A 23,820-nucleotide genomic window follows, 5' to 3' on the forward strand; every position below is an offset into this window, starting at 1 on the left:
AGTTGCTCAGTCATGTCCGACTCTTTGAGACCCCATGGACTGCAGCACACCAGGCTTCAATGTCCATCACCAACTCCCGGAGCTTACTCAAACTCATCTCCATCGTGTCAATGATGCCATACAACCATCTCATCCTCTGTCGTCCCCTTCTCCTCCTGCCTTCAATCTTTCCCAGCATCAGAGTCTTTTCTAATGAGTCAGTTCTTTGCATCAGGTGGCCAAAGTATTGGAGTTTCAGCTTCAGCATCTGTCCTTCCAGTGAATATTCAGGACTGATTTTCTTTAGGATGGACTGGTTGGATCTCCTTGCTGTCCAAGGGACTCTGAAGAGTCTTCTCCAACACCAAAGTTTAAAAGCATCAGTTCTTCAGCCCTCAGCTTTCTTTATCATCCAACTCTCACATCCATACATGACTCCTGGAAAAACCATAGCTTTGCCTAGATGGACCTTTGTTGGCAAAGTAATGTCTCTGCTTTTTTAACATACTCTCTAGATTGGTCATAACTTTTCCTCCCAGGAGCAAGTGTCTTTTAATTTCATGACTGTAGTCACCATATGCAGCAATTTTGACACCCCCAAAAATAAAGTCTGTCACTGTTTCCATTGTTGCCCCATCTACTTGCCATGAAGTGATGGGACTGGATGCCATGATCTTAGTTTTCTGAATGTTGAGTTTTAAGCCAACTTTTTCACTTTCCTCTTTCACTTTCATCAAGAGGCTCTTTAATTCTTCTTTGCTTTCTGCTATAAGGGTGGTGTCATCTGCATTATCTGAGGTTATTGATATTTCTCCCAGCTATCTTAATTCCGGCTGTGCTTCATCCAGCCTAGCATTTGTCATGATGTACTCTGCATATAAGTTAAATAAGCAGGGTGACAATATACAGCCTTGACGTACTCCTTTTCCTACTTGGAACCAGTCTGTTGTTCCATGTCCAGTTCTAACTGTTGCTTCCTGACCTGCATACAGATTTCTCAAGAGGCAGGTCAAGTGGTCTGGTATTCCCATCTCTTTCAGAATTTTCCAGAGTTTTTTGTGATCCACACAGTCAAAGGCTTTGGCATAGTCAATAAAGCAGAAGTAGATGCTTTTCTGGAACTCTCTTGCTTTTTCAATGATCCAGCAGATGTTGACAATTTGATATCAGGTTCCTCTGCCTTTTCTAAAACCAGCTTGAACATCTGGAAGTTCAAGGGTCAGGCCCAAGCTCAGTACACCTTTAATCCAATTTTCTGTTGATGAGTGGGGCTGTGTTCCCTCCCTGTTGTTTGACCTGAGGCCAAAGTGTGGTGGTAATAAAGATAATAGTGACCTCCTTCAAAAGGTCCCATGCAGGCACTGCTGCACTCAGTGCCCCCAACCCTGCAACAAGCCTCTGCTGACCCACACCTCCACCGGAGACTCCTGGACACTTACGGGCAAGTCTGGGTCAGTCTCTTTTGGGGCACTGCTCCTTTCTCCTGGGTTCTGGTGTGCGCAAGGTTTTGTTTGTTCCCTCAAAGAGTCTGTTTCCCCCATCCTGTGTAAGTTCTGGCAGCTCTATGGTGAGGTGAATGGCGACATCCTCCAAGAGGGCTTATGTCATACCCAGGTCTACTGCACCCAGAAACCCTGCCCCTGCAGCCGTCCACTGCTGACCTGTTTCTCCAGGAGACACTCAAACCCAGTTCTGTCTCAGTTTCTGTGGGGTCTCTTGGTCCTGCTGTGCGCAGTTTGTTTGAGCCCTCTGAGCATCTCTGGCAAGTGTGGGGTTTGATTCTAAACGTGATTTTGCCCCTCCTACTGTCTTGTTGGGGCTTCTTCTTTGCCCTTGGACTTTGGTATCTTTTTTTGGTGGGATCCAACATTCTTCTGTTGATGGTTGTTCAGCAGTGAGTTGTAATTTTGGAGTTCTCAGAGGAAAAGATGAGCACATGTCCTTCTACTCTGTCATCTTGTAGAAAGCTGACTCTAGATTCATTTGATATCACATCCATGCAGAGACCTCCTGAGGTTACAAATGATGAGGTTAAGACTAAAAGTTTTGTCCCAGCCTTCAGTTTGACTTCAATTTGTATCTGATCTTTTATTTATTCATTTGAAAAAAATTACCAATTATTTTTCTTCAGAATTTATGTTTAAATATGGTTTTAATGGGTATGATAGTATTTTTAATTTGGGGTGATCCAAATAGAAACTAATGATGTTGGTTTACCTCAAATATCTGGAGTCATCTTTTTCTATCCATACAGGAATGTAGATTGTGATTATTGGGGCTTCTGCTCAGTAGTTAGAAAGGAGCATAGGATGATTAGTATGATGACATATGTTGGTAGTGGATTTTCTTGGTCTGGAGGCACTGATGTTCACTTGACTCTATGAATTGCCTGAGGCACAATTCTATTTCTTCAGCCCTAGTTCCAGTTCTGTCATCTTCCAAGTCAAACACCTGCATGATGATTCCACTCAGGGTTTCATCCCAGGTCTAAAAGAGTAAGGATGATATTAGAATAAAACAGGAAGAGGAGCAATGTGTCCTGTTCTTGCTTGGAGGAAGAAGTTACCAGTTAAGGTGAAAAGAAACACCAAGAAAACTCTCTGGGATCACAGGTAGTCTTCAAGGTTGGCATTATTTTCATTCACTGTCAACAAAAGGAAATTTCTAGAAGGCAACATACTTTCTGTCATCTTTGTGGTTGTTCAAGTAATGCCCCCAGTAGGGACATCCAGGAAGTTAGGCACTACCCTCTGACTAATCTAGAAAGACTGAATCAAAGAAATGCAATTATAGGAGAGAGATCTTTTACAAGTATCTGTGGAAATGCCCAGGCTGGAAAGTGACAGCTTTTCAATGATAGTGAGGTGAAAAAATGCCATTTGTTTAGCAACTAATATGGCCGTGTATTACGCGAGGTGTCTGTATGTATGTCATATCATTTAATTTTCAGAAATGTACCCTCATCACTTTATATTTGAAGAAAATCAGGATTAGTAAATTTAGTAACTTACTCAAACTCATTCAGCCAGTAAATGATAGGTCTTGGTTTGAACCTGTTAATGTTGAAATAAAATAGAGGTAATTGGTCCCAGGCATTTGAATTGAAGTCACTGAAATAGAACAAGAAATTCGCTTCCATTTTTTTATGAGCGAAAGCTAGGAGAAGCATATTAACTGGCTGGCTTTCCCAAGGACTGTGATCACCAAGGACTTTATCATACACATTCATGTATACATATTACATAATAAGATAAAAATGATATTCAAAAGCCCCAAGTAAGACAGAGATCTTCTTTCTACTTCTTGAGACAGCATGCATCTCTCTTTCACACCAAAGCTAGACAATGTCATTCTCAATTTTTCCTCTGCATTTCCAGCTGATCTCCCCTTGTCCCTATGACTTAGGAAAAAAATTAAAAAGATGACAGTTGTAGCAGCTATAAAATGTTGGTGGTGAGCAACTTCTTTTTGTGGTGTTTGTGGTCAGTCACTCAGTCATGTTCTGACTCTTTTGCAACCCCATGGACTATAACCTGTAAAGGTATTCTGTCCATGGATTTTTCCAGGCAAGAATACTGGAGTGGGTTGCCATTTCCTACTCCAGGGGGATATTCTCAACTCAGGGATTGAACCCACATTTTCCATATTGGCAGGCAGAGTCTTTACCACTGTGCCACCTGGGAACCCCCCTTCTCTCTAGGATATGGAACCAAGGCTAGTTTCTTGTGAGAGGTGTATACAAACACTATAGATATAGGCTAAGTCCATGTAGGTTAGTCTTCTTCCTGAGATTTAAAGATCAAAACAACAACAACAACAAATTTCCAAAAGCCTTTGAGCAAAAAATATGAGTCCTGGGGTCTTGACTATTTCTGAGCATTTCCCTTAATCTCAGTCCCACAGAGGTTAGTATTCTTTTATTCTATCATTGTCATATACCTGTATACTTTTATATCTCCCATGTACTAGACACATAGTGCATGTTAGTCTAAATGTCTATTAATAGTCATTCTAAATTGAATGCTTGATTAATTAATAATTTTAGAATTTAATAGAAAGGCTGTATATATGTTGACAGAGTAATTTTTCAAATAAATCACATATTTATATTAATAACTTTACTTCAAAATAGCTAGGGAACTCTTGAAGAGAGAGAGAGAGAGAGAGAGAGTAGATACCACATTTACCAATATAGCTCCCAAAATGTATTATTATATCTTCATTACATGGCTGTGGTATGCTTAGCTAAATGCTTACCCAATAGCCACCCTCATTTGACTACAGTATTGATTTTGGAAGCAATTTGTCAGCTATACATTCCTTCCCTGGATCCTCTGGCATTGAAATGTGTTACATTCCTTTGAAAGAAATGCAGGTGGAAATACTAACAGAGGGGTTATTTTCATGAAAAAAGGCAATGCCTCATTAAATATAAGCCCTTTGTCCTTCTCTCTTTGACACTTCCCTTTCTGGTTACCTGAAAGTGCAAATTGTTGCCTGAAAATATGATAGGATAAAGACTGCAACTAAGGACTATGGATCAGGAGAAATGAGAACTCTTTTGTTCTTAACAACATACATTTTTTCCAAAGAGACGTATATTTTTAAACATCTCAAGCAGCCCAAAAATTTGAGGCAAATAAACCCCTCTCTGATAGAGTTGTGTGTGTTTTCTGTTATTGGTAGCTAGACCAATACAATCGGTTACTAGTAGGTAAACTTTTAAAACCAAGGGAACTGCCAATGATTTTTAGGATGATTCCTCAATGTTGAAGTAGTTTAACACATGTTTCTTTTAGGAGTTCCCTACAGTTTAGCATTTATTTTCTTCTCTCCAGGATGGGCAGAAGACCTTTCTAAGCATTCTGTGTAGTAGCAATGTTTCACAGTCCTTCTAGGTCTGTTCCCTTGAACTGAAGCTATCCCATGCATCTTCTCAATGGATGGGATAATTAACAGCTTTTGGAAGGGACCCAAAAATATTTTTAAAGCTATGGTTTTAAAGAAAACAACAAAATTGGACTTGACAGAAATGTATGGTTTTTTATTGTAACTTGAAGCTATGTTCTGCAGCTCCAGATTGCCTATAGCATATCCTTAACTACAGCAGTGGCAGCATTTATATTATAGCCCTACTTTGCAGTGATTTTGGAGTCTTTCTGAAAATGTGCTCCAGGCTAACACAAAGCTTTCAAGTTCTCAGCATATGAGTTAATCCTGTATGTTGTTGTTAATACTTTATTTGTTTGGCATAGAGAGCTTTCCCTCAGGACACTAGAACTGGGAGATGGGATAGTTCAGACAGATTGATCAGACATTTTCCCTGTATCCCACTTATATTCTTTGGCACTTACAAGAGACATAGCACCTGATGGAATTCAACTCTGTGTAGAAAATTTCTGTCCACATCTTTCCACTGAAGGGCATAGCTGAGCGAGCTGAAACCAAATTTTTAAAGGCTGATGTAAATTATTTTCCAAAGATATTATTTACAACAATACCAAATGCTCCCATTCTATGATGCACATGAGAAATTTTCGATAGAGCTTAGTACCAGAAAAATCTGTCTCTTCCTGGTGATTGATATGTTTCCTCATTTGCCAACAACAGGAATTAGGTGACCTTTCTTTCTCCAGTTTTCTTTTATGCTTTAGCTGTCAGGAGGAACCCCAGAGCCAAGATTTATGCCTAATCAAAGTAAGTAATTTTAACTTATAGCAGTCAGTATTCTCTTTATCTTGTTATTGTAGTTCTAATAATTTTTAAGATTTTTATTAATTTAGTGCAGGTTTATAACTGCCTAAATCCACTTTAGATCAAAGTGAAGTATAAATACCTCATACTTTAAAAATGAATTGTTGTTCTTCTGGTTGGTTTAGATGTATCACAGTTTTCTCAGAATGACACAGGTTTCTATTTTGAATGTTTGCACAGCTTTGATTTTATTTTAAAACTGGTATGTAAATATTAAAATAAACAACCCAATCAAAGAGTGGGCATAAGACCTAAGCAGATATTTCTCCAAAGAAGAATATAGATAGCTAATAAACACATGAAAAGATGCTCAGCATTGCTCATTATTAGAGAAATGCAAATCAAGACTACAATGAGGTATCATCTCACACCAGTCAGAATGGCCATCATCAAAAAAAAGTCTACAAACAAACGTTGGGAGTATGTGGAGAAATAGGAACTCTCTTGCACTGTTGGTAGGAATGCAGTTTAATATAGCCACTATGGAAAACAGTATAGCGATTCCTTAAAAAACTAGGAATAAAACTACCGTATGACCCAGCAATCCCACTACTGGGCATATACCTCAAGGAAACCATTTTTGAAAAAGACACATGTACACCGCTGTTCATTGTAGCACTGTTTACAATAGCTAGGACATCGAAGCAACCTAGATATACATCAACAGATGAATAGATAAGTAAGTTCTGGTAAATATACGCAATGGAATATTACTCAGCCATAAAAAGGAATGCATTTGAGTCAGTTCTAATGAGGTGGATGAACCTAGAGCCTATTATACGGAGTGAAGTCAGAAAGGGAAAAACATGTATCACATATGAATGCATATGTATGGAATCTAGAAATATAGTACTCATGATCCTACTTGTAAGGCAGCAAAGGAGACACAGACATAAAAAACAGACTTTTGCGCACAGTGAGGGAAGAAGAGGGTGGCATGATTTGAGAGAGTAGCATTGAAACATATAAATTCCCATATGTAAAATAGGTAGTCAGTGGGAGTTTGCTGTGTGATGCAGGGAACCCAAAGCCATTGCTCTGTTCTAAGCTAGGGGTAGGGAGGGAAGTGGAAGAAGGCTCAAGAGGGAAGGGACATATGTATGTATACCTATGGCTGATTCATGGCAGAAACCATCAAAATACTATAAAGTATTTATCCTCTAATTAAAAATTAAAGAGTCATAATTTAAAAGATTACATAATAAAAAGTACCTTCACTTCCTTCCTGTGATAGAATATTGTCTCCCCCTCCCCCAATAGTAATCTCTTAATCACCAGAATTGGTAAATATTACCTTGCTTGGTAAATGACTTTGTAGGTAGACTGATCAGGATTCTGTATCTCCCCATAGCTGGACTCAGTGTAATGACAAGGATCCTCCTAAAAGAAATGAAGGAAGATTAGACAGATGAGAAAGCAAGGTGACTAACGAAGCAGAGGTTTAAGTAATGTAGGCCAAACAGTGCTGGTAGCTTCTAGAAGCTCAAGAAAAAAGGAGTAAGTTTGCCCCTGGAGCCTCCAACAGGAACCAGCTCTGTTTCCAACTTTTAGCCCCATAAGACTAATTTCAGACTTCTTAACTCCAGAATTATACAGAATAAATTTATGTTGTTTTAAGCCACAAAGGTTGTGGTTAATTTGTTACACTGGCAACAGGAAATTAATACATACCCCAATATCCCACTGTATACCCCCCAAATTCACCACTAAGAGTTTCTCATGTATCCTTCAGGGAATTTTCATTACATGTATCACCATATTCATATCATAAGCAAATGAAATCATACTATATATATTATTTTCTGTTTAGGTGGATTTGTATGTTTTCTCAGGTTTTTGTAGCCACAAAAATTTTTTTCTTTTTATGTATCTTTGAATATATGAGAGGCATATCTATAGAATGATTTTCTTAATATAGAATTATTAGATTATTATAGTTTATGATCAATAATCTGGTAGCTTTAGTAGACCTTGAAAAATTGTCCTTCAGGAAGGTTGAACTAATTTGTACAACCTCAGGGTTGTATAAGAATGCTATTTCTCCCCACCCTTACTGACACCATCAAGGTATTGATCTTGAAGTGTAAGTTTTATAGTTGCCATAGTTTGAGCTCCTTAATTTAGTCCAGGGGTATTTCTTTGGGTCTATTGTCTTACATATGAATAGGCTGAATTAATTCCAGATTACATTTAGGGCATCTGTTGTGATAAAAGGAGCCCTGGGAAAATGGTTTCTCCTTGTTCTGGCATTTTCATTCACTGAACGTATGACTCTGAGCAAATTGCTTAACCCAGTTGCTCACAAACCTACCTTCCTAGCAGATGTACCTGGGGAGTTTGTAAAACACACGTTTCTAGTTCACTCAGCTTTACTTAATCGGAACTTCCTGGAGTGGAGAATAGAGAATCTGCTTTTTAACAAGCTCTTGATCAGAGTTTTGTATCTCTACTAAGAAGCAGCCTCTGGACTGCATTTGAGAACAACTGCCTTAGTATTTTTGAGTCTGAATATTGTTTCCTTTTCTTAAATTCCTGCAACATAAGGTTGGCTTAACCTTCATGTTATAATGGGACCTGGGTATTAGGCCTTCCCTTGAGTCTGCTTTCTATGTGGAATCTTCCACCATCTTGGGATTTGGAAGTAGCATACTGCTTACACCATTATACCAATCTGGAACTTTGCTGACTACTTTGATGCTATTAGAAGACTTAATTCAGTACTTGCTTGTTTGTTGTGCTTCTTGATACTATAAAGATTCATTATCTTGCCATATTTGTGAATATTAGTGGTATGGCAGGAATTTGGTCAATCCAAAAATGGCCAAAATCGTGACCCAATTACCTTGTTTCTCTACGGGATTCCTCAGAGAACTGAACAGACAAAAACCAAAGTCTATTCTACTTGATTACCAACTTTGGGTCCAGACACAAGAGAAACTTTCTCAACGGCTGACCTAGTAACCCTCTAACACGCTCACTAGAATAGTTAAATTGTCTGTTTCTTCTGTAAAACACACTCGGTGATGCTCTGGGCACAGCCAGACATCACTCTCTTAACACAGAAGCATTTTTGCTCCCACCAAGAGTCTATTATATGCTTTGTCGGTTCAAAATCTTAAATGTTAACTGTTCTTATTACCAGCATTTCATAATTTACATAATGTTTCTATAAATTAGTGAAGTATAGGTGGAGGGAAAACTGATTATTAAAACTAAGTTGAATGCTTTAAAAAATCACACAAATGCAATTTATTTCTTATTTGCTTTTGTCCAATATACTTTGCAGGTAATACCTCAAAGGGTGACGTAAGGCAGAATGAGGAATGTAATGTGTGCTCAAAAGAGTTCTTAATTTTGGTCAGTAGTTCATTCCTTAAACTAAGATTTTAAAATATTCTTCAATTTAGCCATCCTTTTGTCTATAAACATACACTAGTACAACTAGCATATTTAATTCAGAAATTCTCTGTCTTCATGTTGAGCTTAGTCTCCAAAGCTTAGCGAAAAAGTTTGTGTGTTTTTTTTTTTTTTTTTTTTACCGAAACCCCTCCCCAGAAATTCTGGATATCACTACACATCTTCAAATTCCCTTTGTAATGATTTTTCAAAATTTTAGAGACACTCCCAAATACTTGTCAAATTTTAAAAAGCACAAGAACCTTAAGAATCCATACTGACTGTAATTCTCATCCTCATGTCCTATGTAGCTTCTGCTACACAAGACAATCCCTTTGGCAAAAGTGCAAGAAAGTTTTATCCTAGTAAATGATTGTTATTTAACTTGATAGGGAAGAATATGTACATGTGCAAAATAGACATGTGCAGAGCCATATTTAAGGGTATACTATGGAACCATTAAGTAGGAGTAATTGGTTTTTTCCCTCTGTTTTATGTAGTTTTTTGATCTATACACTATGGGTCGTATTAATAGCTGAGAAGCCTCATCAAATAGCTAACCTTTATTGACTGAGACCAGCTTGGTAATTAAGCTGAAAATATATTCCATCATCCCTGTCCCTAATTAAGGAGTTTGGGTGAATGTCTGCAGCAGCAGTATTTAACATTTATGCCACATCAGCAGTAAATTAGGATCCAATTCTGAATGCAGCTCACTGTATTCCCAGACCTGAGATGTCACAGGACAGAAAAGATTGAGACTTATGTTGCTTATATTCATGTTTCCTGTGGGTGTATTATGGGTGTTTGTGTACACTTTACTCAATCTTCCACTGGGCACCTTGGTATTTCACACACATTCTAGGTGGGCTGAGAAGGAGCGGAGACTGTTTCATGGGAGGATTGATTATGTTGAATTACTCTCGTAAATTTGGCTTTCAAATACTTTTAGACAAATTTCCTTAAAAATTTCAATATGAGAATTATCATGCGTATGACCCAAACTCTATTTAGTTGCTTCTAAAATAGTCGTATGAGACCTGTCAAAATGGGATCAACTTATGCTAAACCACACTATCTGTGGTCCAGAAATACTATAATTATTCTCCAAACCGGGCTTCCCTGGTAGCTCAGATGGCAAAGAATCTGCCTGCAATGCAGGAGACCCCGGTTTGATTCCTGGGTCAAGAAGATCCCCTGGAGAAGGGATAGGCTGAACATTCCAGTATTCTTGGGCTTTCCTGGTAGCTCAGGTGATAAAGAATCTGCCCGTAATGCGGGAGAGCTGAGTTTTGATCCCTGGATTGGGAAGATGGCCTGGAGGAGGGCATGGCAACCCACTCCAGTATTCTTGCCTGGAGAATCCTCATGGGCAGAAGAGCCTGGTAAGCTACAGTCCATGGGGTTGCAAAGAAGCGGAGATGACTGAATGACTAAGCACAGAACAACACATTCTCCAAATTGCAGTGGTGAAAGAAGCATACCAAAAAATATTTATCAAAAGATTCCACTGTTCTGCGCACTCTTAGAAGATAGATTGCTTCTGAAAAGGCACAAGGGATGAAACAAAGCTGGTTCCCTATAACAAAGGGACCAGTGTTTGGACTTCCCTGGTGGCCCAGTGCTTAAGAATCCACCTGCCAATGCAGGGAACATGGGTTTGATCTCTGGTCCGGGAAGATTCCACGTGCTTTGGGGTAACTAAGCCCATGCACCACAGTTATTGAGGCCATGCTCCACAATAAGAGAAGCTACCAGATGAGAAGCCCACATATCACAATGAGAAAGTAGACCCTGCTCGCTGCAACTAGAGAAAGCCCGCTTGCAACAACAAAGACCCAGCACAGCCAAAAGTAAATAAATTTGATAAAAGGAGGGAACCAGTCTCTGTTGCCACAATTTTATCTGCTAGGTGAGTGAGTAACTTTAACTTTGGGCTTTCTTCCATACAAAGCAGAAGTCTACTTTTTTCCTGTAATTCACTGTGTGTGTGTGTGTGTGTGTGTGTGTGTATTTGTTGTCCAGTCGCTAAGTCATGTCTGACTCCTTGTGAGCCCATAGTCTGCAGCACACCAGGCTTCCCTGTCCTTCATTATCTCCCAGAGTTTACTCAAACACATGTCCTTTGAGTCAGTGATATCATCCATCCTCTGTTCCCTTCTTTTCCTGCCCTCAGTCTTTCCCAGCATCAGGGTCTTGTCCAATGACTGCTGACATTTTCCATCCTATACCTTCCTATTACTCTTACTTGATGCCATCTTCCTCTGGAAGTGCTCCTGCCTTCTCTCCTTGACACTGAGCATGTTGAATAGTTTCTCTATGTGTCTCAACTAAGTCAGTTCCCTCAGTACAAAGAATACTAGCACCTTCTAAAAGGGAGTCTGGCTCTATATTTCAGCTCTTCAGGGAATGACTATAAGCTCTGTCTCCTGCCCACAGATTAATATTTTATATTCTTATTTTCATTCTTTTAAAAATTCCACTTATTTTGTTCCTTGGAACTTGGGATGCCTTTCATGAGTTAAGTGTGAGCTAAAATAAAGACAATATATTTTTGTAAGATGAGAGGAGTATTTAGTTGGGGGCCTAATATGATTAGCACACTGTTTGTTGTAAAAGGAGAAAAATTTTCCTTGAATGAAGGAATAGCTTTTGAAAACAGAAATCTAAATAGCAGGAAACAGTAGAACACATGAGGATACACATATGTGCCTATGTCTCTGTGTGTGTTTTCTTTTAGGGAGAGAAGGAGTTGGGAAAAATTTCCAGGGATAATTTCTTGATTGTGATAAATGCACTTTTTTTTTTCCTCCAAGTGACACAATGCAATTCTAGTTTCTATGAAACTCAATTACCCAGTAGATATTTACTGAGCACGTATTACTTTGCCTCAGCCATTTGTGATGCACAAATGCCAGGCACTCTTTCTGATAATGGGTCTACATTTACTTCACTTGAGTGTAAGAAACTAGCGCACAAAACCTTTTACTTGTCTCCTCTGTGCCAAGTGCAGCTAGTGCCACCTTCCAGGAGATTGTTGGAAGAGGTTAGCAACCAGACCCGACAGGTCGGTTCTGCCGGATCCCTAATTAGGCATCAGAAGGATATCTTCAGCTCTCCCCATCCGTAGGAAACTGATGTCACTCCAGACACACTGAAGCTGATCCTGAAGGCTTGTGCCTTTGCTCCCATCACGGAGTTGATCATCAAGAGCTGTGCCACTTGACCCCATGATTAAAATCATGGAATGTCTGCCATACCAGTTGGAGAGGTTGCTGCAAATAATGATTTGCGATAGCCGAGCTTTTAGAGTCACTCTCTCCAAAGTCAGTTGACAAATTCAAGTTCTTTTATTTTCAAATATGTATCTATTGGAGATACTTATGTGTGTATATATACACACACACACACACAGACCATGCTATTCTCTCAATTCATCCCACCCTCTCCTTATTCCACAAGTCTGTTTTCTACATCTGTGTCTGTACTCCTGCAAATAGGTTCACCAATACCATTTTCTAGGTTCCATGTATATGGAATATTTTGCATTAATATGTTTGTTTTTCTCTTTCTGACTTACGTTATTCTGTATAATATACTCTAGGTTCAGAGCCTGTTATCTTGAGATGTTCTCTTCAATTCTACCTAACTCACCAGTGTGTGAAGCTTTTCCTATAAAAGTGAAAAACTATAGTTCTTTATAGCTATATATAGTGTGTACACACACACACACACACACACACACACATATAGTTTATTAATATATCTATAGTCAAACCCCAAATCTAGATATCAGGTGCCCTCTTATTTTCGTATCTCTTGATTTTTTTTTTAACTTATGATGCTGCACAGACCCCATAGGGATTTTAAAACCGTGTAGTTGATGGTTCTATCTTGTTAACTAAGCCGAGTGGGATGTTGTGTATACAGGAATTGCTAAAATCCGGTATTTATATCTGGGTCCTTATCCAGTGGTTCCATGTTTCAGAGCTCTTATGTGCAGTTGTCACAGGTCCTAGATCAACAGAGGGCTCTTTAAAAGCTTGATCACTCTGACTGGTCTGTAAATACTCGTTTCTCCCAGTTCATGAAGTGCCCTGTCTCCTTCCATCGCCTTCATGAAATCCTTTCCATCTTCTTAGGCCATGGTGATCTTTCCCTACTCTGAATCCCATTACCATTTATTGCTATCAACATTGGCATTTGTATTTTTACTGCTTTAAATGTAATAACTAGACTGTCACATAGTGTAAATACTAGATGGTTTCTTTTGTAAATTCAAGAGAAAGAGCTGCAATTATGTTTCTTTGTATCATCCATATTGCCAAGCACTTGTGATATGCTCACATATGCACAAAAGTAAGTTGCTAGGTGAACCAACAAATTAATACTTGAATCATAACATGATGAGAACTGGCAAAACATTTCCTCAGATTTTATTGAAGATGAAACTATTTACATCTGGGCTAAATTAAAATCAAAGATATGACTCCTGACAAATAAGAAATTTTGAAACGCTGAAATTTCTTATCAGAACAAATTATAGTTTACATAGAATCTTAGAGATATTTAGTTCATTTGATGACTGTATTAGAGTTCTCTAAAGAAATAGTACCAATAATATATACATGAAGAGATTTATTACAAGGAATTGGTTCAGGCAATTATAGAGACTGGAAGTCAAGATCTGGTTTCTGTGAGCTGGGAGACCAAGGAAAACCAGTGGTGTAGTTCAGTCTGGGTCTGAAGGCCAGGAAGTCAGGAGTATCAGGGGTAGGAAAAGATCTATATCCCATCTCAAGCAATTAGGCAGAAAGGGCTAACTTGTTCCTCCAACTTTTTCTTCTGTTCAGGCCCTCAACACATTGGGTGATGTCCACTCCGTGGAAGAGGGCAAACCACTTTATCAGATCCAACAATTCAAATGCTAATTTCACCAGAAATACCCTCACAGACACACCTAAAAACAATTGTTAGCCAAATATCTGGGCACCCCGTGATCTAGTCAGATTGACAGAGAAAATCACCAGTACAGTACCGAATAAACTTGAAACCATGTATGTTAGCAACTTGTCCAAGGTGACTTAGCTAGAGAATCATGACCCAGGTCATTTGTCTTAGAAGGAGTCCAATATTTGGGGAATTAAGCAAACAGTATAGGCAACCGAATGAGTCTTGCCTGTGGGTGGGTTGCAGGCAACACATTATAGACAACATTCTCTCAGATATCACTCTGTAACACCAGTAAGCTTAGAGGTGAATTTCTGATCTATTAATATTCTAACGGTTTGTTCTCTCTCTGTCTACTTTTGAGAAGTGGAAATTTTCTTTAAGTTTAGGCCTCGTCACTCTTCACAGATGAGAGAAATTTACTGTTATTCTCAGGGCATTCCATTTCTGCTGGAAGCTTCAGAAATGTCATAGGATGTTCAAGACATTTTAAAAGGAGACATTGACAAATGGAAGTGCATCCAAAAGAAGGTGACCAGACTGGTGAAATGTCTGGAAACATGTCATGTGAGGAATGTGTCTGTCATTTGATGTTTGGAAAGTAGTGACGTTGAGTTGGAAAGATGCTCCACTTCCCTGCAGGGCAATGATAACTCCCTTCAATTTTCTGAAGAGCTGCCATGTGAAACTTGGATTTTATATTTTCTGAATAGTTCTAGAGGGCAAAATTTGGGCCAGTGTATGGCAGGTACAAGGACAATAGTTTGAGTTGTTGCTTCAACTCCTTTTTTTCATACCGTTGGAGGTGCGCTGGGGATCCTTATCAGCAAAAGCCAGTATTAAATGGGAGATAGCCTGGATGAGCCGAGTGACTTCTGACTTCAAGACGGTGTGATTATCTGTCTCTAAGCTGTATCCAAATTATGACAACCAAACCTCATTCAGTTCTCTCACTCACCTCACTCAGATGAAGAGCATTTTAGGAAACATGATGCATTAGAAGCCATTGCTGACACCAGGAGGCTTCCCTTGTGGATCAGGTGGTAAAGAATGTTCCTGCAATGCAGGAGACCACGGATTGATCCCTGGGTCGGGAGATCCCCTGGAGAAGGGAATAGCTACCTGTTCCAGTATTCTTGTCTGGAGACTCCCATGGAGCCTAGTGATTAATTGCTGAAGATGTAGATAAAATAGAGCCTGTTATCTTTTCTAAAAAATATATATATATATTTTTTAATAGGATAATTGCTTTACAATATTGTGTTGACTTCTGTTGTACAGCAGTGTGAATCAGCTGTAAGAACACATGTGTCTCCTCCCTCTAGAGCCTTGCTCCCACCCTACCATCAGCCGACCCCTCATCACAGACACCAGGCTGAGCTTCCTCTGCTATACGGCAGCTTCTTACTCGCTCTATGTTTTACACGTGATAGTTCATATATGTCAGGGCAATGCTCTCGATTCGTCCCACCCTTTCCTTCCCCTGTTGTATCCACAAGTTCATTTTCTGTGTCTGCCTCTCTATTCCTGCTCTGTGAATAAGTTCATCAGTACCATTTTGCTAGATTTTATATATTTATGTGTGTGTGTATATATATATATATATGTGTGTGTGTGTGTGTGCACGTTAATATATGATAATTGCTTTTCTCTTTCTAACTTACATCACTCTGTATAATATACTCTAGGTTCGGAGCCATTATCCTGAGATGTTCTCTTCAGTTCTACCTAACTCACCAGGGTGTGAACCTTTCCCTATAACATTGAAACAATATAGTTCCTTACGAGGCTGTCTGCATTGATCTACACAAAGGAAGTAGAATGTATTTAAAGTAAATCCTTGTCCCCTCAATCTCTGTAGGTCAACAGTAGATATTCAAAGCAGCTTATATAAAACAAGTGTAATTTAATGAAATAGAGCTTTGAAAGTGTTAGAGAATGAATCAAACTGTAAAATGTGCCAGAGGTTTTAAAATAAAATCATATTTCAGTGTGGTTGAAATAATGTTCACTGTGAGGCAACATATATAAAGCAATATTCTTTCACTTCTCACCTTCATTAGAATAGAAAGTACATATTTAACAATTAATTTGAGGTTTGAATGTGACTCCAACTACCATTCTAGTGATAGTTCGTCTTTTATCCTTTTTGTTTTTTAATTTCACTTAAGCTACAGTCAAAGCTCATATGTAGGTTTAATACAGATTTCACTGAACACACGAGTTCGATGATAGAACTCATTTTATTAGACCCTGCACTCAATACAAAATATCAATTGCAGAGGGTCACACTGCATTTTTCTAGCTGTCATACCAATATCTTGCTGAGTGCCATCTGCAAGGTCTCAGGTTCTGTATTTATACTGGAACTCATTTAGTTTGATCCGACAGCTATTTCCAAAATGCCTGCAGTATACAGAAAAGCACTTTATCAACCGTCCATTGCTGTGGAGACAGAAATAGCAGTAAAATTCTCTATGGTATTCTCTATTTATTTAGATAAATGATGATAATAAATTTAAAGAGAAACAATTCTAAAAAAAGTTGTATTATAGTAAATGAATCTACCTGTCCTAAACTGTGTCACTCAAAGGAGATTCAGATACTTCAGAATGCGTAGATTTTGAAATGCAAAGCTGATATTGTTGTTGTTTGATCACCAAGTTGTGTCCACCTCTTTTGAGACCCCGTGGACTATAGCCCATCAGGCTCCTCTGTCCATGGGATTTCCCAGGCAAGAATACTGGATTGGGTTACCGTTTCCTTCTTTGGGGGATCTTCCTGATGCAGGTATCAGACCCACGTTCCCTGCACTGGCAGGAGGAAGCTTTACCACTGAGCCACCAGGGAACCCATTGGAAGCTGGTTAATTCTTACATGATGTATCTGTAAACTTAGGAAGCTCCTACCAGATGATAGAATCATCTTGGCAGAGTGCCATGGACTAGGCAAAAATCTTTCTCAAACTGCTCCTGATAGATCTTTATAACCTCTGATAGGCCTGAACTCTCACTCTGACATCTCACTGTCTTTTCAGGTGAAAAACAGCACAAGTCTGTATTCAGAGAAAGGGAAATAAAGTATTTCAAAAAGTGATTAATCATTCAGTTCGATGACAAAAAAATTGTTTGTGGTGTGGACTCAGCATAGAAGTAAACCTGGTTTCCACCATTTATCAGCTTAACCAGACTCAAGGTAGTTATGGCATCTCTGTGTTACAGGGGTTTCACTTCAAAGATTTACTTTAAGAATGAAATTACTCACAGTGGTGAAGATCTTTGCAGTTTGCCAAGCACGTCTGCATTATGCATTTGCAGAAATGAATCTGAAAAGGTCAAAGACAGTTGAAGTCTTTGAGCCCAGACTTAGGAGTTTGAAATTGGCTTCATTCTCCCCTTTTATTCTGCAGAGAAGGGAGAGCCTTAAAAACATTTTGGAAAAGGATTGACAAGATTCTAGCTTTAATTTAGAGAACTTAATCTGGTGAAATTGGCTATGGACTTGATACAGGGAAAGAGAGAAACACTATTGTTGAGGCAATTGACTCAGCTAAAAATCAGATGCAGTAATAAAGGTGAGGAGGTGGGAGCTATAAAGAGGCAGCCACATCCTTTGTTTCTTCAGAAAAGTCCGTCTGCCTTCTTTCAAATTGTAGATTATAGGAGAACATCAGGGCCTGACATATGAGTTTAGATATTAAAAATAAATAATAGGAAAATTAATTTAAGAATATTGGTTAGGAACTATGGACGCCTTTTAGGAGTATGTAGATTGAATAGTGAAGTGGCTGAAATCTAAGAGGCTTGTTGTTCAGTTGCTCAGTTGGTCTGACTCTGTGACCCCATGGACTGCAGCACGCCAGGCTTCCCTGTCCTTCACCATCTCTTGGAGCTTACTCAAACTCATGTTCATTGAGTCAGTGATGCCATCCAACCATCTCATCCTCTGTTATCCATTTCTCCTAGTCCATTCTCCTATCCATTTCTCCTAAGAGCTAATGTATCAGCTCTTCGCATCAGATGGCCAAAGAAGCCTGTTAGGAGGTGGTCAGAAATTCTAGTGTTAACCCAAGGGTATTAAAATTCTTGGATTCTTCCTCCTAACAGTACTTTCTCCCTAGACATTGAACCTTACTCCACCCCATTAACACATTTGTATATACGATTTATTTTTTTTCTAATGTCTGAAGTTTATCTAAACAATTGCTATTTTTATCCCTATACTTGGGTCTTGCCCCAGGAATTACCTGAATGATTCCACAACTACTTTCAAAAGAATAACTTCTGAATAATTGATTTGGAAATATAATCAGAGTCACGGTGCCCAGTATTGTGGAGGCCCTGATGTGCTTCTTTACAAAGAGTTTGTTGAAGAAAGCATTTGAAAATTCAGGCAAAGAAGATGAGAGGTTAGCTCTCAATGAAGAAAATGAAAACTGGCCAGTTCTTAAACTTTTTTTAGAAATGAGCCTTATTAATGTATTGGGCAGAGACCATGCCTTTTCTATGTTAGAAGTTTTTGATTTGGTAGTGAATGTAAGAGAAACCATTATAACTTACAATTATTATAATATCAACTCTTTGGAACTTTAAGAGAACCTCACGTGAAATCATTGGTAGTACATCATCTTTCAAACTGCTGCTACTGCTGCTAAGTGGCTTCAGTCATGTCCGACTCTGTGCGACCCCATAGACGGCAGCCCACCAGGCTCCTCCGTCCCTGGGATTCTCCAGGCAAGAACACTGGAGGGGGTTGCCATTTCCTTCTCCAATGCATGCATGCGTGTCTGACTCTATGTGACCCTATGGACAGCAGCCCAGCAGGCTGCTCCGTCCACAGGATTCTCTAGGCAAGAATAATGGAGTGGGTTGCCATTTCCTTCTCCAATCTTTCAAACTAGATAAGAATAATTTATTATCAGTGTTAAAATTATGTTTTGGGAGTGTTCCTATTACATTTTTCCCAAAATGCAGTATACTCATAATTTCAAAAAAATTCCCTTGTATGTTTATATGTGTGTGCATGTGTGTGTGTCTGTGTGTGAGTGAATATGATTCTGTAGGTAAAATATGCTTCAATAATGGTACTTAAAATGGGAGAAATAGTGATTGTCGGTATACCCAATAGTGACTATTTCTTTAGTGGAATTTGGAGACCTGCTTATAGAATATATTGCTATTTGGAAATTAGCTGAAAAGGTCAGAAATAGCATATCCTTGTTATATGTATGCATGACTGTTGAAATTTTATCTTTCAATATCTAGTTATGTTTCTTCATCCTTTCAACAGTGATAAAATCATACTTTTAGGAAGTCATCATCAGTAATAAAGTAATATTTAGCAATGAAAAAATCTCTTGCTAAGCTTTGGAAATGAGGACTAGAATCAGTATTCTGTAAAGTTTATAATGACTTTTCCTATGCTCTTGCAAATAGTTCTTATTTTAATGTAAATATTTGCTTTTAATAAAGCATGTAATATAGAGGTTGAGTCCTATGTTTACTCTTGCAATACTATTGGCTGCTACAATATTTTCCATCAGGGAAGATATTTACTTGATTCTTCAAAAAATATCAATTTTTACTTTATTATAAAAATAAAATCTAACATACTTAAATTTGAATTTTAGTTTTACTACTTTTAGGTCATATAATCTTGAACTAATTTTTGTACCCTAAAACTCAGCATAGTAATAGCTTATTTTAATGAGGATTAAATGAATCAATACATGTAAAACATTAGAATGGTACATGGCTATTGCATGCATGCCAAGTCTCTTCAGTCATGTCCAAATCTGTGTGATCCTCTGGACTGTATCCTGATAGGCTCTTCTGTCCATGGGATTCTGTATGCAAGAATACTGGGGTGGATTGCCATGCCCTTCTCCAGGGGATCTTCCCAACCCAGAGGTAGAACCCAGGTCTCCTGGATTGCAGGCGGATTTTTTACAATCTGAGCCACTAGTAAACACCTAAAAATTATAACTGTTATTATTAACATTGCTTAATAAATTTATGAATTAAATAAGATATCACATTTTTATATGAAATTATATAAACACATATACCTAGCATGGTGTACTATAGGACTAAACTAATGGTAGCTAAAATCTGTAAGGTAAAAGATATTGGAAATATAGAAAAATGTACAGAAGAATGTAAAAGTTTTTAATACTAAAATCTTAACCAGTCACAGAAAGGCACTATTTTATTTATTTTGTTATATATTGTTGAATTCAAGGGAGCCTGCACTAGGTGAGATCACATTTTTCAAAGCAAGGAAAATATTTATTTATTCATAATTATTGATAAACTACAAAATAAAGTAGAAGTATGTAAAGTTTGCTATATACTTATTTAATATTGTTAAGCTCACAGTAATGGCACTTTTTGAAAAAGGAAAATGTAAATTTAAAACCCATTATTAATAGTTATGGGCTTCCCTGGTAGCTCAAATGATGAAGAATCTGCCTGCAATGCGGGAGACACAATTTGATCCCTGGGCAGGAAGATCCCCAGGAGAGGGGAATGGCAACCCACTCCAGTATTCTTGCCTGGAGAATCCCATGAACAGAGGAGCCTGGCGGGCTACAGTCCATGGGCTCCCAAATAACTGGGTATGACAGAACAACTAGCACTTTAACTTTTCACTTTCATTTATTTTGTAATATTTTTGCACATGGATAGTATACACACACATACACACAACTTGAATTGTAAATCATCTGGAGCTGTCATCTGAATCTGACCCAATGTGTAGTCAGTGGATGAGCACCATCAGCATAACCTAAACCTGTGATAACTATTGACTTTTGAGTGTTGTCCTAGACCCACCAAATCAAAAACCTGGTTTGGTTAATGTGCATATGCTGCTGGTCAGTCACTCAGTCTTGTCTGAATCTTTGCGACCCCACGGACTCTAGGGCTCCGCTGTCCATTTGATTTTCCCAGCAAGAATAGTGGAGTGAGTTGTCACTTCCTCCTTGAGAGGATTTTTATGACTCAGAGTTCAAACTGCGGACTCTTGCATCTCCTGCATTGTAGGTGGATTCTTTACCACTTGAGCCGGGCAAGTCCAATGTGCATATAGATAGCATATAACTCATACTCATTTTAAATTTGAGAAGCAATGTTTTAAACCATAATGATAATAATAGTCATACTGAAACAAAGCTTGTTGGGTTTACATATTTTGTAGAGTGATTCATATAGGAAAATAAGCTGCTTTTGAAACTAATGAAGTCTTTACATGCCATTGCTTTGTGTGACTAAAACCAAAGTGTAGGTACTATAATAATATTAGTGCCTCAGTGTACAATCTTACTTCAGTGCTGTTTTAGAATTTCTGGTTTCTCTTTTGGCTTGTTATTGATCATAGCTACAGATAGAACATGAATAATTTAAAAGTCTCTAAATTTTAACCCTAGTCTGTGATACTTACAAAATTTATACTCAAATATAAAATTAATAGTATATGTAATATCAATATTCCCCACAGAATACCAATCTGAGATTGTTACAGTTGGGAATCCTTTCAGAAAATAATTAATGGACACTGTTGTAGTCTTTAGTGTGCTTCTTGTTAAGGAAAAAGTGTTAATAAATCTTTTATTTTTTGTAATGGAAATTGTTTTAATATCTCAAAAGAGCAGGCATACATACATGAATAAGTATGAGAAAAATAATTTGTTATATGGAGGAAAACTATATAAAGTAATATTTGTTAGGTAGGCTATAGCCAGTTCATGTCAGCACTTGTAGGTCACAATAAAATAATTGGATTTTAATCCTGTGCAATATAAAACCAATGAAAATTTTTAAGCAGGCTAGTAAAATGATGTATTAAGCTGTAAAAAAGTTTACCCTGGCCAGAGTGTGAGCAGTGGTTAATATAATGGGTCAAGAGTGGGATTGGTGAGAATAGGTAGAAAACTTTTGCTGTCCTCTAGGTAATAGATGATGGTGACTTCAACTGATGAAAGAAGAGAGATGTATGGATTTTAGTTATATTCACGGTGCATAAGTCTTCCCAGGGGGCTCAGAGGTAAATGATCTGCCTGCCAATGAAGGGGATGCAGGACACACAGGTTCAATTCATGGGTCAGGAAGATCCCCTGGAGGAGGGCATGGCAACCCACTCCAGTATTCTTGCCTGGAAATCCCATGGACAGAGAATCCTGGAGGGCTACATTCATGGAGTCACAAAGAGATGGACATGGCTGAGTGACTGAACACACACACACACACACGCAGGGTTCATAATTATCACAGAACAGGAATTTATCAACAAGGATCCCTAACATCAAGGGTCCAGTTTGGATTAACTTTGGAAAGTAGTAGATAATTTGGTGATTAACAGAATAGATTTTGGGAAAGGCTCAGTTCAGTTCAGTTCAGTTGCTCAATCATGTCCAACTCTTTGCGACCCCATGGACTGCAGCATGCCAGGCCTCCATGTTCATCAAAAACTCCTGGAGCTTACTCAAACTCATGTCCATTGAGTCAGTGATGCCATCCAACCATATCACCCTCTGTCATCCCCTTCTCCTCCTGCCTTCAATCTTTCCCAGCATAAGGGTCTTTTCAAATGAGTCAGCTCTTCACATCAGGTGGCCAAAGAATTGGAGTTTCAGCTTCAACATCAGTCGTTCCAATGGACATCCAGGACTGATTTCCTTTAGGATGGACTGGTTGGATCTCCTTGCAGTCGAAGGGACTCTCAAGAATCTTCTCCAGCACCACAGTTCAAAAGCATAAATTCTTTGGCACTCAGCTTTCTTTATAGTCCAACTCTCACATCCATACATGACTACTGGAAAAACCATAGCCTTGACTAGACAAATCTTTGTTGGCAAAGTAATGTCTCTGCTTTTTAATGTGCTGTCTAGCTTGGTCATAACTTTCCTTCCAAGGAATAAGCGTCTTTTAGTTTCATGGCTGCAGTCACCATCTGCAGTGATTTTGGAGCCCAAAAAAATAAAGTCAGCCACTGTTACCACTATTTCCCCATCTATCTGCCATGAAGTGATGGGACCAGATGCCATGATCTTAGTTTTCTGAATGTTTGTCTTTAAACCAATTTTTTCACTCTCTTCTTTCACCTTCATCAAGAGGCTCTTTAGTTCTTCTTCACTTTCTGCCATAACGGTGGTGTCATCTACATATCTGAGGTTATTGCAGTTCTCCCAACAATCTTGATTCCAGCTTGTGCTTCATCCAGCCCAGTGTTTCTCATTATGTACTCTGCATATATAAGTTAAATAAGCAGGGTGACAATATACAGCCTTGACGTACTCCTTTTCCTATTTGGAACCAGTCTATTTTCCCATGTCCGGTTCTAACTGTTGCTTCCTGACCTGCATACAGGTCATACAGGGAAAGGCTCAAATCCTACTTTATTGGTTATTAGTAGTGGCTCTTTATTAATTTTTTAAAACTGAGCCTGCGTTCTCTCATCTTTAAAATATGGAGAGGTTAATGTTACCTACCTTATAGGGCTGTTGTAAATATTAAGTTAGATAATTCCTACAAAATGATAAAAAGCAATTCCTGATACATTGTAAGCAATGAAATAGTAATCATCACTATTATGATATGATATGACTATTATTATTGGTCAAAAAATAGCAATATCAAAGAGACAATGGTATAAAGTATGAGTTATGAAGACCAGTGATTAATTATTTTAAGAAACATCTCATCTCATTACACTTATTTTTGAGTTAATAAACACTATCCTAGG

The 23,820-nt window shown here is 38.3% G+C and overlaps 1 protein-coding gene across 1 annotated transcript in view; it reads left to right on the forward strand.

The window, feature by feature from the left end:
• The window catches only part of LINGO2 (leucine rich repeat and Ig domain containing 2), a 1,335,691-nt gene that overhangs the window by 742,945 nt on the left and 568,926 nt on the right, over nucleotides 1-23,820 (forward strand). The window lies entirely within an intron of this gene.

The sequence above is a fragment of the Dama dama genome, chromosome 29 (assembly GCF_033118175.1).
Source record: "Dama dama isolate Ldn47 chromosome 29, ASM3311817v1, whole genome shotgun sequence".
Taxonomy (NCBI): domain Eukaryota; kingdom Metazoa; phylum Chordata; class Mammalia; order Artiodactyla; family Cervidae; genus Dama; species Dama dama.